Source organism: Triturus cristatus, chromosome 8 (genome assembly GCF_964204655.1).
Source record: "Triturus cristatus chromosome 8, aTriCri1.1, whole genome shotgun sequence".
Classification (NCBI taxonomy): Eukaryota; Metazoa; Chordata; class Amphibia; order Caudata; family Salamandridae; genus Triturus; species Triturus cristatus.
The window spans coordinates 699130486-699147396 of NC_140591.1; positions in this window are offsets into that span (position 1 = coordinate 699130486).

A 16911-nucleotide genomic window follows, 5' to 3' on the forward strand; every position below is an offset into this window, starting at 1 on the left:
AATCTGTGATGTGATAAGCCCACGGTTGCCTACAGCCTGAGCGATGGATACCAACACTGTTCTTACTTCGGTGCTGGAAACATTGACCGCTTTGCGGATGGAAGTGGATGCCTTTCGGGGGGGGGGGGGAAACCCGGAAATGAGAAACGAGCTGGGCACCATGAGACGAGAAGTAGAAGGCCTGTCCCGTGCCAGCCCTACAGGTTCAAGGGAGCCTCATACATTAGTAACTGGACCCTACTGTAGCGTGGGTGTATGGGGGTGACCTCGTGGGCGCAACGCAGGACAGATACACACGACCACGCTCTGTGATACTTCGGCCATAAGGTCACATGCGACCTTGGCCCATTTAATATATACCCTCGGACCGAGCCTGGTCACGAGGGGTGTGGTGCGTACATTTACGTTCGTAAAGGCCGGGTGGCACTCTACATCCCTCTAAACCTTTGGCTGCCATGTAGGCATCAGAATGAAAGAGGCAGGGGGCAGTGAGAGAGATAGGGAGGAAAGGAAGAAAGACAAGAGTGAGAGAACTGGAAAGAGCTACAGAAGGAAATAAAGGGAGAAACGATTTGCGTTGTGCAGACGGGAATGTTTATCAAGTCTCTGGCTATCACTCTGGCGATGGTATCCCATGCTCAGCCGCTTGACAGGCATAGTCTCTGAGCCTCTGGCTGGGTGCCGGATTCGGCCTCAACTGGTAGCGTTGACCTCGGGAGGATGTCACGTCTTGTGTTGAGGTGGCGCCATCCTGAAACCCTTTGGGATAGGAATCAGCTCCTGGACTCGTTGGGCGCGGGGTATCGTGGTCCTCCGCGCTCCGCCGGGGCGATGGTGTTGGGGTTTATCTTGCTGTTGGTGCCGTGACGTCCGGGAGGTTGGACATTTCCTCATCTCCTTCAGGGACCGCCTCCGTCACCTGTGGCCGGTTCACCACCTCCTTGAACCATAATACATTCCTTACTACCGTGTGCCGCCCTCTCTGGGCGGTGATCATTGTCCCTTTTACGTTAGTGACTGTCCACTCCTCTGGTTCATAACGTGTGCGGAACTTCCAGCCAGGATGGCGATCCTTCAAGATTACCTGAGACCCAACTCGGATGGCTGGAACCTTGGCTCCTCGGCGGAGGGTGGCCTTGTCATTTGTTTGCTGACGCCTCTGTTGAGCCCGCTCCTGATCGAAGGCTTGCGGCGCCCACTCAGGGTCCTTGGGGATGAGGTCCCTCGGTGTCCGCTTCAGAAGGAGCGTTGCTGGGGCGCACCCTGTTGTGGAGTGTGGCGGCTGCCAGTACGCAAACAAGAATTGATGAAGACAGGTTTCGGGGTCTTGATGTCTGTCCATTCCTATGCACAGCGCCCTGTTCAGAGTCCTCATGAATCGCTCAACTTCCCCGTTGGCTTGAGGCCACTGGGGTGTGATGCCCCGATGTCTGATTGCTCGCCTCTGCAGGAAGTCTTGAAATTCCTGACCGTGGAACGGTGGTCCATTATCTGATTTCACCTCCTCAGGCAACCCAAAGGTTGCGAAGATCTTTTCAAGGGCAGGCTGGACATGTGTGAAAGCCGTGGACAGCACCAACTCAACCACCGGGAATTTGGTGTGCGAGTCCATTACCACCAGTGTGTGTCGTCCGTCGGGGAAACTGCCGAAGTTGACGTTCACTTTGGTCCAGGGCATGCTAGATGGCTCCTCCGTGATGACTGGTGCGGGAGCCGAGTCGGCCCCCGTAGTGGCGCACGGGTGACAGGTCCGTATCTCATCATCAACCAGTCTCTCCATTCCCGGAAACCATACTTTGGACCCGAGCCGAGCCTTTGTCTTGGCAACTCCTTGGTGACCTTGGTGTGCTATGGTTACCATGCGACTGTGGAGCCCCTGTGGGACGACGATGTTCTGGCCCCGTAGCACTAGTCCAGACTCCCCTACGCTGAGTTCATGTCTCACTTTCCACAATTGTCTCATAGCGTTCTGTTCCTCTTCAGTGAGATTCGCCATGCCGTCGAGGAATCTGTGCCATCTCCCGGTGGCCAGGGTTGCCTTGACTCGCTGTAGTGTGGGGTCCAACTCAGTGGCGTCGCGCAGATCCTCTTTGGTGACTGCCCGCGGGCAAGCATCATCCTCGATCATATGCACAAAGGCTTCCATGCTGCGGCTGTCGTCCGGTGCCCGTCCGTCTTCAGTTTGCGACGGGTGCCTTGATAGGAAGTCTGCAGGGTTGTCCGCCCCAGGGCGGTACACCAGCTGGAAGGAGTACGCCTGCAGTTGTACTGCCCACCGCTCGGTCCTTGGCGGAGCCAACCTGTTGGACCCGCTGAATAATGGTAAGAGGGGTTTGTGGTCCGTTACTACCCTGAAGGAATGGCCAAACAGGTAAAGGTGGAAATGCTGACATGCCCAGCGGATTGCTAGGGCTTCGCGCTCAATCTGCGCATATCGTGTCTCGGTGGATGACAGCGCCCTACTGGCGTATGCGACTGGCACGTAGTTTCCTGGCCGAGCCTCTTGCAGAAGCATAGCGCCGAGTCCCACCGGACTTGCGTCGATGACCAGTCCTCGGTGAAAGTACGCCATTGTCGTTTGGTCCAACAGTGCCTTTTTGATCCCTAGAAAGCCAGCCTCCTCTCGCGATGTCCAGGTCCATGGCGTTCCTGCTTTCGTCAGTTGTCTCAGCGGTTCGGAGATCATGGCGAGATTCGCGAGGAACCGTCCACAGTACGTCGCCATTGCCAGGAAGCTCCTGATTGCCGTCGGATTCTGCGGTACTGGCGCATTCCTGATCGCCTCAGCCTGGCGTGGTGTTCCTCTAAACTCTGAGAGTATATTAGAATATCATCGCTGAGGTTGATTACTCCGACGAGGCCAGACAGGGTTTCTTGAATTACGTTCTGAAAGACTTCCGCTGCGGACGACACTCCAAAGCTGAGTCTTGTATATCTTCTCAGGACCACGTGCGTAGAAAATGTTGTTATATATCTACTTTCGGGAGCCAGCTCTAACTGCTGGTACCCGGAGTTTAGATCAAGTTTCGAAAACCACTGAGCCCCGTTTAGGTCAGCGACAATGTCGTCCATCGTCGAGGTCACGTGCCGCTCCCTGCGAATGGGCAGGTTGGGGAGCCGCATGTCCACACATAAGCAGATGGCGCCAGGTTGTTTCGGCTTTGGCGCCACCACTAGGGGGGACACCCATGGGGTTGGCCCCGACAATCACTCCCATGTCTTCCAGGTTCTGCAGCTCCTGTTCCACCAGCGGGCGGAGGTGGATTGGGATCCGCCGATGCCGAAGTGCTCTTGGTTGGACGCTTTTGTCGACATGGAGCTTTACTTGGTAGTCCTTGAGCTTGCCGAGCCCCATGAAGAGTTATGGGAATTCTTTCAATATGTCTTCGGCATGGTGTTCGTGTACGTGTTTGGCAAAGAACACGAGTTCTAGGTCTTCCGCTGCGTGACAGCCTATCAGTGTGCCTGTTCCTCCTTCCGTTACGTGGAACGTCGTTGTCATCGTGTGTGCATCGCTCGAGAGCTCGACTTCTATCATTCCTCTCAATGGGAGAGGTTCGGTGCCACCGTATGTGAAGATTTTGGCTTTGCTGGGGACCATAGACGGTTGGGGCCGCAGCTGGTCAAACTGGTTGGAGTCCATTACATTCACCGACGCTCCTGTGTCGATGAGAGCTTGTATGATGCATCCGTTGACGCCGACCTTACATATTGGGGGGGGGCGCCTTTTCTTTCCTGGCTGCCCCGCGAAGGTGGCTGCAAGCTTTCGAAGCCTGGCGTAGTACATATCCATCGTCTCCGCCTCCGTCTGCCAGGCCTGTCGCAGTTTGAACCGCTCGTAATCCGGGTTCATCTGGGGGTCGAAGTATTTGTTCAGAGCTGCAATGGCGGCCTCGTAGTCGTCATCTTCGCCTGTATTGGGTAGAGTTTCGAACAGCTCGTACAGCTCGTCACCTCCAAAGTGCATGAGGAGCGAGCGTTTCACCTTGCCTTCGTGTTCGCGAGTCCCGGTGAAATAGTGGTTGAGACGCCCTACCCACCGCTTCCATCGTGGGGCTGCAGTGGCGGGGTCAGCTAGCTGGCTAAATGGCGGCAGGGAAGTCACTGAGGCATGCGAGTGAGGATTAGTGGGGGCTGAGGCCCGTGCGGCTGGTTCATCTCCCATGTTGCTGCACTATGTAGGTCTGTTTCCTGGTGGCGCCCTCTTGAGACCACTTGTGTTGTCTGGTGCAGTCTCTTTGTGCCCTCCTGGGTGTTCCCTCTTGAGACCCTGCCTGGCAGCTGACACAAAATCCCCTTGCTGCTGTGCTGAGTGACACTTCCCCTTTTTTTTGTCCTCAGTGCAGTCTTCTTTTTGCACTTTTCCCTTTGGTTTTCTTCTTTTTGTTTTTTGCTTGACTGCAGTGTAGCGCTGTCTACACACCGTCCACAGCAGGGGCACAGCTCCCTCCTCCTGAGGCCTTCAGGGCCACGCGGGGCACAGCTTACTATTTCAGAGGCCTGCGGGGCCTCGTGCGAGAGATCCGCCGGGCCTTCCTGACGCGCGTGTGCGCGCGCTCACTTCCGTATGCAGAGAGCCTCCCGCTGATCACGGGCCCCGCTGCAGAGGGTGCAGAGGTGAGGCACCTGGAACCCACCTTGGATGCGGGCGCACGCAGGAGTGGGGTGCACACACTCACCGCAGGACGCCGCAGTCCGCCACAAAGAGAGGGCGATCCTCGCCGTCGGCGCCGCTGCCTAGGGATAGGCGCGCGTGCTTCCACCAGACTGACGCGAGGAGTCAGGTCGGGCCGCAGGCAGGTAGGCGGTCCGCCGGGTGCAGGATCGGAAGCGGGACACAGCAGGGGTCGAAGGCCCACCCTCGTCGCCAGTGTAGCGTGGGTGCATGGGGTGACCTCATGGGCGCAACGCAGGACAGATACACACGACCACGCTCTGTGATACTTCGGCCGTAAGGTCATGTGCGACCTTGGCCCATTTAATATATACCCTCGGACCAAGCCCGGTCACGAGGGGTGTGGTGCGTACATTTACATTCGTAGAGGCCGGGTGGCACTCTACATCCCTCTAAACCCCGGCAGCATTAACTGTAAGTGCAGTACATCACATATTGAGTATTGATATATAGTGAGGGGTTAGGGTGGAAACTTCATGTGTTTTGTGTTGTGTCTCATATACAGGGAACACGGGGCTACCATAGGAGTGAAGCCTACAACTCCAGATTACCTCTCCATTGAGTGTTTTCGCTGCTGCAACTTTATTGTTTCGTTTGTCCCTTTTTTTCCTTTCCCCTACTGTGGTGTGACCTGCGGAGTGGGTTTATACATGCTCGCAGGTGGTTCCATATAAGGGGATGAGGTTACCTAGCATCTTTCCATCGCTCCTGCTGTATCCGGCTTTCAGGGTTAGTGGTTAACCAATCTGTGATGTGACAGTGCCATTGACCGAGTGGTCACGCAGTCCAACTCTGGCAACCCAAGCGTCTCCAAGTGAGACACAAGCTCAATATCCTTCGACAAGGACTACTCCAGGTCGCTTCCTCGCAGACAATCTATGGGCATGGGAGGGCTCACAACCACCCTCAAGGGACTTGAGAACCCCCATTCAAAGGGAACCTGAGCCACCTTACACTGGCACTCTGAGTTGTCCACAGCAGCTACTTGGTGGAATGCCCTGGGGACTACTTGCTCCTCAGAGACCAGGTGACACCGGACTGAGCTCAGAGTGGCACCAGTATCTCTGAGAGCCTCTTTCTTTCTCCTTTTGATGGTCACCCAGGCGCTGTATTTTAGCAGGCACCTGGTTTCCTGGTACCATCTCACTGTGCCCCAGTAAGACGAGGGTCATTTCTGCGGGATCCCCATCCTCCTGTGGGTACCCCTCCTCCCCAAGCGCTACACTAGCCTTGGACTGCCCACAGGTGGGTAGCGGTGCCCTCTTGGGACACTTGGGGTCCCCCATCAAGTGACCCACCTGCTACAGGTATAGCACTTGCAGGGGCCGGTCTCTGCAGGCTTTCCTGAAGAGACCCCTTGTTTCTTATCTCCTGGGGAATAGGACCTTTACCCTGGGTATTAGTTTGGGGCACTTTAGAGAACTCCTGTGCTTTACTCTTCTGCTGGGGACCCTGTCCACCTTTGGCGGAGTCTCTCCATACACCTTCTTGTAGAACCTGGTACTCTCCCAGCGGTCCGCCTCCATAGCAAGCCTCCTGGGGTCTGTCAGCTTGCTATGGAGTCAAGTGCCAGTGCAGCCCTGCAAAACATAGACTAGACAAATGCTCCCATGCAATCAAATTGAATACCCCCTGAAAATCTGTCACATTACTCCCCTTCACCCAACCATCCAGTGACCTGCAAAAAGAATCCACACATTCGAACCAAGTGTGTGCATCAGTTTTCTTACTGGACCTAAACTGATCCCTGTATTTGTCAGGAGTGAGACCATACCTGGTGAGAAGGGCTTCCTTGATGTCAGCGTAGGTGAGGCTCTGCCCCTTACCCAAAGCCACTAAAGTGTCCCTCTCCTCGTCTAGGAACAGAGGCCACAATCCTGCTCCCCAATTCTTCTCAGGGACCCCATTCATGTGGATAGATGCCTCATAACCCTGAAACCACCTTCTTGAATTCTTTGCCTACATTCTTGGGGATGTGCACAGTTCTATCTGCCTGCACAATTCTATCTGCCTGCACTGAGGAATTGCTGCCACCATCTGTGTCTTGGACCTACTTCTTAGCCCTAGCTCCTTAATTCCACGCTCATGATCCAAGATCATCTTCCTTCCTTCCATGGCTATTCTTTTGTCTTACCAGTTCAAACTTCCTTGCCTCCCATCTGTCCTCCAGCTCCTCTGGGGGCAAGCCACTGCTACCTGGCCTGGAGAGCCCCCCCCCCTCCCAAAACACATCCGTCCTACGAATAGGCTCCTCCGCCTCCACACTTAGATCTCCTGACTGCCCACTGGTATGTCTGGCTGCTTCCCAGGCCCTCATTGCCTTTGTAGCTTCTCTTCCCTGGTGAGGCCCCTGATTTGGACTTTGAGGTTCTTGCAGATAGCCTTCAATTCCTTGTCATTGTAGGTTTCTAACCTCTCCTCCTCAAAGGCCACTTCCAAGGATGCAACAGATGATGCTTTTGATTCAGGCATGATGCAATAACAAGTTCAAGTTCTCAACAAATGGCAAAATCAAAAATAGGACAAAAAGAACCAGTATGTGGTATGTAATAGTCTGCGATATGGTACTAGTGTACACCAATCACTGTAGGGCAAGTGCAAACGCAGGTCCTATCCTCACCACTGACAACCAATGTTACAAATGGGGTCTCTAGTTGGCAAAGGTTTGCACCTTTGTCCAAATAGGGACCCTTCCTTCTAGTCAGTATAAGGGGGATACTCTACTGAAAAAAACCTCTGCTCACCCCCTTGGTAGTTTGACAAGAGCAGTCAGGCTTATCTCAGAAGCAGTGTGTAAAGCATTTGCACATAACCAACAATAATACTGTGAAAACACTACAAAAGGACACCACACCAGTTTTAGAAAAATAACCAATATTTATTTGTGCAAACAAGACCAAAACGATAAAAGACCAACGTACAGTAATCAAAAATAGGCACTTTGCATAAATCACTTTAATGTGCAGTTCCTTGAAGCCGATAGCTCCATGCAGAGCTACCACAGTGCTGAAAACAACAGAATCCAACAGTTCTGGCTGACTGGGTCAGTGTGGAACGGCTTTAGTGTCAGCAGACTTGTAAACAGTTCCTTTGGTTCTTGCCGACCACGGGCCGGTCGTGGCAACCGTCGCGGTTGCGATGTGAAGCGTAGCAGTGCAGCGTGCGGTGCCCTCAAGTCACGGTGCAGGCAGAGGCTCGGTAACAGTTGTCCAGCAGCATCGGTGAGACTTGGGCTGCGGTGCTGCGTGAGGAGTGCTGACAGGTCATGGCGCAAGCGACAGTGCCGGTTGATGGGAGCTGGTGTCAGTCGGCCCAGACTGCAGTGTGGGACGGGGCGGTGTGTCATGTAAGTTATGAGCGGTACCCTAAACCATGGTGCGGTCACAGGTGTTGCAGTCAGCGGGCAGCAATGTCGTTGGTGAGACCAGGGTGGCGGAATGAAGCGAGGCGGTGCAGAGTGTGGTGCCTTCAGGACACAGACCCAGCAGCGGTGTCAGTGACAGTGTCGGCTGCTTTTCCCCTCTGTGGCAACTGAAACCCAAAGTTCCAGAGGTGGTAAGTGAAGTCTTTGCTGTCCCTGAGACATTGTGAACAGTAGGCACGCTCTATTTCAAGCCCTTGGAGGTTCACAGCAACAAGTAGAGAAAGTTCAGTGCAGTCCTTTCACTGCCCAAGGCAGAAGCAGCAACAGCAGGCCAACCCAACAAAGCAACAACATAACAAAGGGGCAGTACTCCTCCTGGCAGTTCTTCCAGCTCTTCTTCTTGACAGGTTCCTTGGTCCGAGCGAGTGCTAACGCTCTGGGGTCTAGGCCCCAATATTTATACTGCATTTCTCCTTGTTCTCTAGAGCAGAGAGTGTCTGTGCCCAGCCCAAACAAGTTAGGTCCTCTCTGGCCCAGCTGCCCGGAAGGAGGTGAAGACAGCATTGTCCAAGGCAGACCAAGCCCATTCAGGTGCAAGGAAATCTCCTCCCACCACCCTAAATGCAGCCCAGGTCTATTCAGCCAAGCCCTGACTCACCCAGGAAAGGCAGGATACACCTCAACCCCCCCCCCCCCCCAATGGCTGTCTGAAGAGAATGCACATCCCCAGCCCCTGTCACTTCAAAGCCAGACAATCAATCCACAACGCAGCAGAGGCAAACAGGATGGCTAAGCAAGAAAATACCTAATTTCTAAAAGTTCTTATTTTCAAACACAGAACATAAAAATCATCTTTACTAAAAGATGCATTATTACATTCTGAGTTCAGGCATACCAAACTTAATTTCTCTATCTGGTCCCAATGGGAAGATATACTTGTAAAATGTTACAGAGTATCTCCCATTCTAGCCTATGGGACAGATAGCCTTTTAACAGTGAAAAACAAATTACATTGTAGTTCACTATCAGGACATGTCACACACCAGGACATATCATACCGTTCACATACGCTGCACCTTGCCCATAGGTGTGCCTTGGCCTACCTTCTGGCTGACTCACATGTAATAAAATGGAAGGTTAGGGCTTGGCATGTGGGTGCACTTACCAAGTCGACATGGCAGTAAAAACTTCATGCAGACACTGCAGAGGCAGGTCTGAGAACCCTTTGAAAGGCTGCTTGTGTGGGTGGCCAAATCAGTGCTGCAGGTCCACTAGCAACATTTTATTAACAGGCCCTGGCACTCTCAGTGCACTTTACTAGGGACTTACCAGTAAATCAAATATACCAATCATGGAAACACTAATCCATAGTACAATTTACAATAGGAGCACATGCACTTTAACACTGAACAGCAGTGAGAAAGTGCACAGAGACACTAAACCAGCAAAAACAGAGTCAAAACCAGGAGGTCAGAAAGCAAAAAGACAGAGGAAACAGGCAAAAAGATGCCTAATGGCTACATTAACGCCGTCAATTACAAAAATGTGATATCTATGACAACAGTTTATCAGCTCTATTTTGTTGAGGGACTGTGAGATTTGCAATCCAATCCAATGAACCCATACACCCTGGTTCTATTGGTATAGGCAACAGCATTAAACATCCATTTGGTTTTCAGTGCAAGGTTCTGTCTGGACACAAAACCACAATGAGTCAAATATTCTTCAATCTCATTTGGTCATCTCAGTTTGCTCAAATTGTCATAAGAACAATTTGATAGTATAATGCCACCTTGGTTAACCTAGTATGAAAGGTACATGTCCCCATTTCAAATTTCCTTGTGCGTTTGCTTTATTCTTATATACTTCCAAACCAACTAATTACTCAGCCTGCAGTAGTTTTAAAGCGTTATGTAGCCACTTCAGAACTTCCTTAGCTTCTTCATGCCAGACGATGGATCCAAACACCTCTAGATTTTGATTCTCAAAAATGATAGACACAAATTCCACTGCTGAAACATTTGCATTAATTATGCAAGAAAATGCATTCACCTTGCTTTTGGAATTTCCAGGTAGATATGCCATTATTAAGTTGACTCTTATGAAGATCAGCATCCATCTGTCTTTTTGATGATTAATACATGCTATTGGTTTTTGAGATACAAAATAACAATGATCAATAATCATTTTAATTGATGAGTTTGTATATTCTTGTATATGCTGTCAAAAATCATCTTTGACTCCTAATAGGCGGTTATCAAAGATCATATTATACTATTCAGGGACATTAAACTTCCTTAAAACATAAGCCACTGAATGTTTATTCCTGTCCTTCTGTAACTGGGACACTGCCACCTGTAATGCAGCATTTAATGCATTAGTACTATAAACATTAATTGGGAAACAGTCATGTTGCTGATACACTGGATAATGGTGCTGAACAATAGACCATCTTTAATTTCTGTAAAGGAATTGATTTTTTTTCTCCACACTCAAAGTTCCTAATCTTCTTTGGAAGTCTGCAGATGGGAGCTATGATAGTTAAATATCAATAATACATTACTCACAGAAATATGCAAACCATGAAAGGATGCACACCTCTTTCATAATGGTGGCACTTTCAACTGTTACATTTCTTGCACTTTAGATTCACTTATAGCTTTCTTACTAGGTGGTAGCACATTGCCCAGGAACTCCAGCCGTACTACAAGAAACTCACACGTATCCAACTTTCATTAAGGACGATATAGACGATGTTCTTGCACTTGCGGTAAGTCCATTTTCCAATGATGTGTATATTTTTCCAAGTCACAGCAGTTTACCATCCAAATAAATGACCGTAAATAATCAAAAATGCATCCAAATATTCTCAAACATATAATTTCTAAAAAACATGAAGCGCATCTGGTACATTCCACAATTTGAATTACATGATCTGCTACTCAACATGTATTAACTGCTCCTTGAAGGCAGTATGCAGGTAATTAAGTTCCTTTATGTTTTTAAGGTACGTTCCTTTCAGAGTTGGCACTTCATCCACAATTTCTATAATTAACAGTCCCTAACAAGCCTACCATGCAATGACATTCAAAAAGTTGAGGGGCACGAGTCACTATTGTTTTTCTTTACAAACAAGTGCAGCCTTGCTGAGGAAGATGAATGTTGAATAAATCCTGTCTCCATAATATTTTTCATTTGTTTCTTTAAAGTATCCCTTTTTACTAGCACTGCGCATATCTAATTGTGTGTTATCTTTACTGGTCAATGATATTTTCAAATAATCGATAAGATAACCAACACACTCAGGGAAGCACTGCTCAAAGACACTGACTACTATTTCACAGAAAATGTGGGGTCGGTCACTTCCGCCTGTGTATTGTGGGGGGGTTTGATGATGTCATTAAGGGCCGAGCCGTATCCCTAATGGTGGGGCATAGGAGGGAACTCGCCAAACGTGTAGTGGAATTGGAGGAGGACATCCTGGTTAAGAAAAAAGCCCTTGCGTCTGCTCCTGACCCGGACGCCAAGCATGCATTAAATATGGTGGGCCTGGACTATCAACAGGTACTGACGGAAGCTGCCATGGCGCGCTATCTTGCCACCCGTCACAAGATTTACGAGCATGGCGAGCGAACGGGTAAACTCCTGGCCTGGCTAGAAAAAAGTGAGCGGGCATCCCGGTGGGTTCACTGTATAACTGGTGCTGACGGTGTACTCCTCACTGATCCTCAAAAGACCACCGAAATGTTCGCCACTTACTTCTCATCGGTATATACTTCTCCCGAGACGTCCCAGGCCCCCATGGCTGCGGACCTCTTGTCCACTATTAAAGTGGCTCGTCTGTCCACACCCGACAGAGATTCCCTAGAGAGTAACATTACCGAGACTGAAATTCAAAAAGCAATTCAAGACGGAGGTTCAGGTAAAGCTAAGGGACCCAACGGGCTCCCAATTGAACTCTTTAAACCAATGGCGTCCAAGTTGTCTCCCCATTTATTGCGCATGTATACCAAAAGCTTTGATCTAGGCATCCTTCCAACTGATGAAAGGACAGCCTCAATTGTGGTTATACACAAGCCAGGCAAGTCTGCGGAGGATTGTAAATCCTATCGCCCTATATCCCTCCTCTCTGTTGAGGCGAAAATACTAGCAAAATTATTGGCCAACAGACTTATCCCCTATATTACCGAACTGGTACCTCCGGATCAATCCGGGTTTATGCCAGAAAGGAACACGGCCATGAACCTGCGGAGGTTGAATGGGGTCCTTGGCAGAATATGTACGATCAGGGAGGATGCGATCCTGCTGTCATTGGACGCCACTATGGCGTTTGATACCATAGAGTGGGATTTCCTCTTCGCAGTACTGGCTCGGATGGGCTTCGGACCCAACTTTATCAAGTGGATCCAGCTACTTTATTCCCAACCGACTACGCAGATTACAGTCAACAATCACGTCTCTAGAAATTTCCCATTGCAGAGGGGCACGAGACAGGGGCCCTTGTATTGGAGCCACTGGCTGTTTGGATCAGGGGCGACCCGGAGATAAGGGGGCTTAAATGGACAGAGGATCATGAAGATCGCATTTCGCTTTATGCGGATGACATCCTCCTCTATTTTGTCTCACCCTCGTGGTCCCTAAGTCGGGTACTCCACATAGTTCATATATTTGGTGCCCACTCAGGGTATACGGTTAATTGGACCAAGCCCCAATTATACGTGTTGTGGGGGGAACCGCCACATAGCCCCAGGGGCTACGGCATACCTGTGGCACATGCATCAAGGAAGGCTTTTGCGATTCCGTAATTGCGATTATTAAGGAATCGAAATGAAGGAATCGCAAAAGCCTATGCATGTAGGAATCGCTATACAAATAGCGATTCCTAAACATTCCTTAATTGCGACTCGCAAATTGCGAGTCACAATTAAGGAATGCCTTCCTATTCATTCCTATGGGCCTACAGGCCCATAGGAATGAATGGGAGATTGCATGCACAATTTGCGAGTACCAGTAGGTACTCGCAAATTGCTCATGCAATTTCAAGGGTGCAAGTGTGTCAGTCAGTCAAATACACTTTATTCGATTTATAACAATCATAAAAGGCATAAAAACATATATATAAATTTAAGATATAATACATTTGATACAATGAGAAATATCCTGTCATAAAAATGTAAAACAATTAAAACTTCATTGGATCATAAATCGGGGTACATTATTTACATTTTATCCTTGATGCCGCTACTAGAAAATTGGCAACACAAAATGTAATGCGGACACTGCTTAGAGATTGAAGAAAAACTAAAGCCGGCCTCACATGCGTGAAGCCCGCCTCCTTCAGTATTGGCAATAAATATTTCTTTCTGATGTCAAAAAAATGCCCGCAAAACATAGTAAAATGCATGGTATCTTGGACTGAGAATTGGTCACAAGTACAAGGTGTTGCCAAATCAGGTTTGGCCCAGGTTGAATAGTTCCCCAAATAAAAATGAATCAAATTAAATCTGAATTTTACCAATAAAAACCTATGAAATGGCTTGGTAACAGTTACAAGGTATTGTGCAAGTGAGTTAGAGCCTAATAACATATAATGGGATCTCACAGTCGGTTTCTGCAGTTCCATTTCCTCCCGGGATAATCTGGTCCTTTCCATGAATAATTTTTTTACCAGGCTCACATCCACCTTCCTAATGCCAGATGGTTCTAAGAAGAGGTCCGGGCGTCCCAGTTGTGCAAAGGACTTACTCAGGTAATCTAACCACGGTACCTTTTTAAAGTGGTCCAGGGACATTACATCAGCTAAAATAGCATGATTGAGGGTTAGTTCCTTATTGAGCCAGGTCTTTAGCCAAAATGTCAACGGCACCAGGTTTAGTCTGTCCGTGACATAATCAAGACCCACCTCTGCATGAATTGAGAAAGTCGGGGTCGATTGGGGCACAGACAATAGATTTCGCAAAAACCTGTTTTCCACCCTCTGGATGGGCTCCATATGTGCATAGCCCCACAGGGCAGAACCGTATATCGCGATTGCGATGCATTTTGCATTATAAACCTTTAAGAGGGCTTTCATTGGCCTAGCTCCCAGTCTTTTAGTGCCCCAGTTGATCTGGCCACTAATAAACTTTGTGCCCAAATCTGTGGTCCCCATGTGCCCCTCTCATCGAAGAGCACACCCAGGTACGGGAAAACTTCCACTCTAGAGACAACATCACCTTTACATTTAAATATTGTTTTCATTTTGGCCTTGTTCCTATGGAGTCCAACAACCATAGTGTGAGATTTTTTAGCATTCACCTTGAGGTCTAGCCTGTCCATGAATGCCCCAAAGGCATCCAATAAATGCTGCAGGCCCCTTCCTGTACGAGCTATGAGGACTGTGTCGTCCGCATATAGGAGGGCAGGTACCTTTGCTTCTCCTATACGTGGAGCGTCAGCATCCACCTCCTCCAAATATTGGCCGAGGCCATTTATATAGATGGTAAAGAGGAGTGGGGCTAAAATGCAACCTTGACGAACACCCCGCATCGATTTGAAGCGGGTGGTACACCTGCCCTCGTTTGTAACCCTTATTTGGGAAAACAATTCTTGATGGAGAGATGCCAGGAATTTAATCAGTGCCCCATCTATTCCCAGCTCCAAAAGGATAGTCCACAGTTTTGCCCTGTTCACCAAATCGAAAGCCGAGGAGAGGTCCATAAAGGCCAAAAATAACGACCCCTCCTTGGCTACTGTATACTTGGCGATCAACATATGTAGGTTAGAGCACTGCTCCAGGGTACCTCTGTTTTCCCTAAACCCATACTGGATATTGGACAGACCCCCACATCCCTCAACACTATCCCTCAGCTTCGCCAGTAGAAACCTGCCTAGTATTTTTATAGCAGAGTCTAGGAGGGATATGGGTCTGTAACACCCTGGGTCATCGCGCCGTCCTTTTTTAAAGATCGGCACAATTATAGATGTGGCCCAGGTGGGGGGCATCAGGTTACCGTTGGCTGCATTAAATATTTTAGACAGTATTCTGGCCCATAACTTCGGGGAATGTTTATAGAAATCGGCTGGTACCCCATCCGGCCCAGGAGCTTTATTTCTGGTCGTCTCCATGATTGCTAGTTCTACTTCTATGTCATTAAAGATTACTGGTCCAGCCTCGGGGACTATAAACGTAGAACCAGGAGCTGTTGTGTCCGGAGCACCGTACACTGTACTGAAATGAGTCAGCCATATGTCATCCGGAATGACACAGTCCATGACTTTGTTATCCTGATCTGAGAAAAATGGCTCGTTTATGACAGACCAAAATTGACTACTATTATGCAGAACGTCGACTGCAAGGAGTCTATCCCAGGCTGCCATCTTAATATCATCTTTCCGATGTTTGATCGCTAACTTATAATCTTTCCTTAAGGATGTAATGGCTGCCTTGTCTCTCGGATTGTGTTTAAGAGCTTTCATAAGTGATCTATGTGCTCTCGAGCACTTAGCATCAAACCAACGGCGATGATTATTAGCACCCTGCCCTATTTTTGCCGTTAAGTCGATTGAGATATGTTTACAAATGGATTCGAATGCACCCATTATCTCATGATTGGCTGCTTTCGGATCCTCACAGATTATCATATGACCCTCTAATTTAGGGAGGATGTTTGCATAGAATGTATCCGGGACCACATTAGCCCACTTTATCCTTCTCCCCTGGTCCACTGGACGAAGTGTGGGCCTATTCATAGTACAGCCGGGCATTGACCCCATGAAGTCCCCCCACCTCACCTCAAAATGACACCCTGTTGCACCCCTGAAATTGTGATGTGCACCCATGTTGTGCACACAAATGCCCCAAGGGCATATGTGTGTGTCACCTAAAACTTAAAAAAATGCATTTTAGTGCATTTTTCAAAGATTTTGCAAATTACAGACAAGTTTGATTTGTCTGTAATTTGCGGTCTCAAATAGCGAAATCGCTATTTGAAAGTGCTTCTAGCATTCCATTTAAGGAATAGCAAATTGCGATTCCTTAAATGCAATCGCAATTTAGGAATTCACAAATAATTGCGAATTCTTAAATTGCGCATAGGAAACACTTTCATGCATCTCCAAAGGGTAATTTGCGATCGCAAACGCCTGATTTTTGCGAATCGCACCGTTTGCGATCGCAAAAACCTTTGATGCATGTGCCCCCAAGTACCTCGGCATCTTCATTACCCCAGGTCCGACCTTATTTTATGAATCCAATCTGCTAGGGCCCTTGGCCCGTCTGAGATCAGACGCTAAACATTGGCGAACCCTCCCTCTGACCCTTCTGGGGCAGGCAGCACTTTTCAAGATGCTACCGCGCTTTCTACACGCACTGCAGAATACCCCCAATGTGATCTCCGATGCATATTTTACCAGTGTTGACAGCGTAGTGCGAGGACTGCTATGGGAGGGGCGGGCGCAGCGTATAGCCATGAACAAACTTACAATGGGATGGTACGATGGAGGTATTTCCTTGCCTGATATGCGGCTCTATTACCAAGCGTCTCAACTGATTGCGGTTAATAGGTGGGTTCATGGGGAGTACGATGATCCGAACTTCCGCACAGACAGCTGGCTTTTGGGACGGGGAGGATACAATAGAGCACTCTACACAAACCCCCGTAAGCTTCACCTCATGGGGCTCACCGCACGCAAAGTGGAGGTCTGGCATGGAATCACTAAGAAATGGGGTTGGCACAATTGACTTACAAAAGCTACGCCACTTTGGGAACCAGATATGTTGAGTCAGCTTAGTAAGTGTCCTGGCTTTGACAGGTGGGATATGATAGGCATTTCAAAGGTGAGGAACATGTGGGTTAGGGGGAGACTGGCCATGTTTGCCAACCTACAAACC